At 46.7% G+C, this 5,407-nt stretch overlaps 1 long non-coding RNA gene across 1 annotated transcript; it reads left to right on the forward strand.

Moving 5' to 3' along the window:
- Positions 1 to 312: 312 nt before the first annotated feature.
- Positions 313 to 1,979, forward strand: LOC136303536 (uncharacterized). Its single transcript, XR_010724245.1, has 3 exons — positions 313 to 706; positions 928 to 1,116; positions 1,893 to 1,979. It is a non-coding gene; the product is annotated as an uncharacterized lncRNA (long non-coding RNA).
- Positions 1,980 to 5,407: the final 3,428 nt, after the last annotated feature.

The following is a 5,407-nucleotide window of genomic DNA, read 5'->3' on the forward strand; positions in this document are numbered from 1 at the left end:
GTTCACCAGGCGCCACAGCTTGGCGGGGAAGGTGCCGGCGCTGAGCCCGGCGGGCAGCGGCAGCTCCGCCATGGCGTCCATCGCCGACTGTGGCCACAACGGCCGGAGGGCAATGGCCGCGGCTCGGCTCGGCTCAGCACAGCTCGGCTCGGCACGGTAGGGCACGGGAAGCCCGTGGCCAGGGCGGGCTCTGGGAGCAGTGGTGGACTCTGTCCCCACGCTGCATCCTGTACCTGAGTCACCGTCGGTGACGGAGGAAGAGGACATTGCTTTGTCTTGGCTGGGGAAAGGATGAAAAGGGGACATGAGAAAGCATTCTTTTGGTCACCTTTTCAGCAGACTAGCTGTTTTTTTCTCGCCATCTCTGCCTGTTTTTTGCAGAGTTGGAACATCTCTCATGATTTGGAGTCAGCAACAGCAGCAGGAAGGGGCAGTGATTTTGTCAGCATTGTCATCAAAACGCTAGTGCTGCCCCATGGATGGATGTTGCTTGATGCAAGGGATGAAAGGCCTTCACTTGTAGGGAGCTCACACCGGTGTCTTCCCAAAGGATGTTGCCATTTTCTTTCCTCAGGAATCGCTTCTTCTGTTTTTCCCCCCATCTGGGGAGATTTCCAATGCAAATGCCTCCTGCAGCCAGCTCCTGCCAATGCAGACTGACAAAGATCTTGCAATGGACAGAGACTCCCTCGGCTGGTGTGGAGAGGTGAGGGGGCAAGGTTTGTCCTTTAGTCTTGAAGTCTTGTTGGGGAGCTGATTGTGCTTTGGGGGACTGACAAAAATGATGTGTCCTGAAAGACCACAGAGACTTTGGGGTTGTCATCTTGGGGCAGAAATTTCTGTCTGAGAACTTTTTGAAATGCTTCATTTATATATATATATATATATAATTTTTTTTTTAATTTTTTTTTTTTTCCCCCTCTGCAGAGAACCTTTTTGTACCTTTTGGGGAACTTCCCTCTGCTGGTCTCCCAGATCCGGCCGTTTCCCAGGGTTCCTTCCCAAAGTGAGGAGTAGCCCATGGCCTCCACTCTCCAGCTGGAACAGAAAGAAGCACAGAGCTTGCTATTGCAGGAGAAGAGCTTCTCTTTCCTGCCGGCTTTCCCTTTGGGGCAGGTTGGTATGTGCTCATTTGATAAAGGGTGGTTTAACATCGGGAGGAGTTGCATTTCAAACTGCTCCAGCCTCGAGCTCTTGTGTGGGTATCCTTGGACAAAAGGCCTCCCTGTGTGAGCTCCCAGTGGGCTGGTTCAGTAAGGAAGTTGATATTTCAGGCTTGTGACTGCTGAAAGCAGTTGGTTTCTGGAGGTGTCCGGAGCTGGGAGCGACGACTTTTCTCGCCTGGCTGCAGAAAAGGTAGTTGGAAAGTGGGGATTGCACTTGCAGAGATGGCAATCAGGGGTGTTTTCCGAGAAATGGGCTGGCAGAGAGGCAGGTCTTGTGCTCAACTGGCTGTGTGTTTGTTTTGGTGGTGGGGAGATGTTGTAATGAATCAGCCGAGACTCCATATCCTTCATGCCGATAAAGCCAATTCTTTATTCACATCACTTATTTTATCCAGTTTTCAGGGACCTCATGTGCAGCACCCATTGACTGGTAGTTTCCTTACTGCCTCATTTATTGGTCAGAAGGTCATTTGTGTGTATGTGCTAAGTTTCAGGTTGTTTACATTTTTCCTTGGTGGGTTCTGATGGAACAGAGCTAATATTTATGCAGATGCACTTGTTTTTCTCCCTAAGAATAGGTTGTTGTGTGAACAAACTTCTCTTTCTCTAAACAGTTTTCAACTGGGAGCTTGCAGGCTATTGCTAGCTGCTTAGCTGAAGTAGCATGGCCTCATCCATATTCCATAAGACCTTTCTTTAATAACATTTTTTACTTGTCTGCAACAGGGAGAGTCACAGACACAGACACAGACATCAGCTGAAGCAACAGTGTAATTTACTATCATGCAGGAGTGCAAAGGCAAATCAGAAGAGAAGAAGGTAAGCAATGCACCTTATCACTGGTACAAAAGGTTGCCTCTAGTGGTTAAGATAGATACATCAGCAGGCACCCTTTTTATTTAGCCTTCATCCAGATCCACTCATCAGGTGGGGAAAGCTGTCCCAGCAAAGCTCGGGAAAGTCACTGCGAGGAACTAGGAAATCCTACACTGCCTCCCCCCTTCTTGGCCACCAGGCTTCTGACTGCACTGTGAGAGTAGCCCAGCTTTGACAGTGGTGAACGAGCAATCTGACAGACCTTCTGGGGCAGGAGATCTGATTTCCTTCTCCTCTTATTTTCTCCCTGAGCCTGTCCAGGGCTCAAGGAGGAAGCAAGGCCAGATGTGGCCTTGTCTGATTTCTTCATGCTGAAAGATAAAGATGTGTTTCACCAATGAATGAATGCATCGATCCTATTGATAGTAACACTTGGTTAAGGAGCAGATCCATTGAACATTTGGTTGGAAGGGTCATCCAGAGGGCAGATTTAGCTCAGGACCTGTTGTTCAGGCCTTAGTCCTTCAGTATGTTGTGGTGCAAATCAATGCCCCGGAAAGCTGGAAACAAACAAATCCCGCTTGAGCACGTTTCAGACCGGGAGCAGGATTAGCCCTGCAAGGCCGGGCTAGGGCTGAGAGCAGAGGGCCAGCAGGCTGCATTTCCCCAGAGGCAGCCGTCCAGACCAAGAAGGCCACTGGTGCCCAGGGCCTGAGGTGCCCGAGGCTGCCTCCCCGCTGTGCAGCTCTGCAGAGCCCGTGGAGCGCAGGGTCCCGGGCAGCCAGGGCGGCCTGGCTGCCTTGGAGCACGAGGGGTGTCCCAGAGAAGCTGCGGCCCTTGGCTTTTTAACTGTTGCTCAGAGTCTTGTCATTAATCCACACTGTCTGACATGTTTTCCTTTCCTCTCACATATTGAAGAGAGCTTTTTGAGAAAAGTGGCTGATGTAGTTTCTGCTGGTGCTGGTGCTTTTGTCTGCAGGTCAGGGCAGGTGGTTTGAACCAAGGACGGAGTCCGCAGTTAGCACTGCAGTTTTGCCAAGTCAAGAAAACCGTTCACAACTGAGTGAGCGATGCTGAGCCGCTTTGCTAGTTTTTGGAAAGTTATGACCTTAAAAAACCCAACAAATGTTCCTCCATGAGGGTAGCAGCAGTGTACCAAAGATCCCAACTTTTTCCACCTCTTTTCTGTGTCTTTGGTGTTTCTAAGTTCCCCATTCCCCAGCAGGAATGAAAGCATGTATGATAATGTGAGTGATTTGAGAGCTGTGTGTTGTGCCCTGCCACATCAGCGTTGATGACAGGCTGGACATGGACAGGTGTGTCGAGTTCAATTCATCCCAGTTCTGTGCCAACAGCAGCCCCAAGATGCCGAGAAGAACAAGGACGGTGGGTGGGTGTGCATGCACAGCCCTGTGGCCTGACTGCTGTGTGGGCAGAAGGTTCTCAACAGCAGTACATCTTCACTCCCCCAAGTGGGAAGAATATATCAAATCTATATGAAATGAAAATATTTATGAAAATGCACTCAATGGTACATATTTATTTGTATCATATATGCAATTTATCAAATATAATGCTGCATATTATATATTCTGATATGCCATAATCAATAGAATATATCAAATATATAGTTGATCTTTTCCTAAGCTATTGCCTGTGGGTCCTAGAGGCCATCTCCTAGTGTTACTACATTTGTGCCTTCTGGTACTAGTTCTTATAGCAGCAACTCCCCTGGGAGTTCCTCCAGGGAACTTCACACCAAGGGCTTCCATCACTGTCGTGGCTGTGGGAACTTGTTGCTTGCCAGTTCTCCCCCGGAATCCTTGTGGATTCTGGAGCATGTCAGCACAGGTGTCCGTGGCCCTTCCTTCATCCCCAGCCTGCAGCACTCACAGCCCTGCGGCCTCCCCCTTGCTGCAGCTCATTTGCAAAGTGCTGCCAAAGGCAGCGGAGCTGGCTCAGGATCCCTGTTGGCTCCTGGGCTCCAGGATGACCTTCAGAGGGACACTTGGAGCGCTTCCTGAAGAGCTGCCCGTGGCATGGCGGGTGGATTTGTCCTCCCTGGGTGGCTCTGGTTGGAGCTGGATGCTCCGTGGAGTCCCGGAGTTTTCTCAGCTGCCTTTGCAGCGAGTTCTCAGCCAAGGTGTGGCTCTGCTGCCATCCCAAATCTGCACCTGCCCTGCCCAGCCTGAGAGCAAGTGGGGCATGTGCTGGGCATGGATGGAGATTTCCACGGCCAAAATCCTCCAATATTTACAACTGCTCATTGCTCTGGACAGCACAAATCACAAAACACCCATCGCAGTTGACAATTGTAATTTCTTGCAGATTCCTACAGCTGCACTGCTGATCGACAAATGCACAAGAATTGATTTCACATGAAAAATGTCATTTATTACAGATTGCTTCTACTGCGCTGACAATATACAACGATATATTTAATTTAACTGTATATCTCAATTTAAGTTAAAAAAGGGATTTATTAGATTTTTACAACAATGCTATGTAAAAATATAGAAATATCCACTTCAGTTAAGAAAACCTTAATTTATTGCCAACATCTACAACAACTCACTAGACACAAAGATCAATTAGGTGTTTAGCAACTTAATTTATTACATATTACTGCAAGCCTAAAGCCCATCTAGGAATACAAAAATATCAGTATTTCTATCTAAACAGTCCTCTAGGAAGATCTCAGTCGATACAATGATGCAACTATACATCTCCATACATGCTGAAATAAAAAGATACACCCAGATACACCCACCTCAAAATACAGAAGTAAATGCACATGTGTAAATATAAAACTAGATATATTTATATTGCTCTTTCTCGTACGTGGGAAGATCGCACATAATCAATATGATTTATAAGCAAGCCTCACTTTCTTGATCAAAAGGCACACATTATATTGAGGCTACTTCTTATTATGCACACTTGTTAACATTTGATTGGTTACAGTAAAAGAAAACTATATACTTGTTATCACTAAGCTTCTCCCTCAAACTTCTCGACCCCAAGGCTTTGTTATGGTAACACAGCTGCATTCAGGGTCATGCTGACCTCGCAGGCTTCTGTGCAAGTGATTTCAGCAAAGCTCTCTCATGTCTACGTGGCCTTGGTCATGTAGCCATTCCTCAACATATTTACTTCTAGGAATACCAATATACCTATTTAAAGAGCCATATAACTCCAACTGCATAAATAGAAATACCTACACAACTGTATTCATAGGAAATAGAATTAAACACACATAGAACAGCGTACTTACATATACATATACTTGCATCCATATATACATACGTTATTACAAAGACGTATGCATATATACAGACACAAAAATACATAGCATACGTTTATAAATATAACAACATATAGATAGAAATATTCCCATACAAATAGCACATACCCACATGTATAAA

The sequence above is a fragment of the Chamaea fasciata genome, unplaced genomic scaffold, assembly GCF_029207755.1.
Source record: "Chamaea fasciata isolate MVZ Bird 193981 ecotype frontalis unplaced genomic scaffold, bChaFas1.0.hap1 SCAF_36, whole genome shotgun sequence".
NCBI classification, from domain to species: Eukaryota; Metazoa; Chordata; class Aves; order Passeriformes; family Sylviidae; genus Chamaea; species Chamaea fasciata.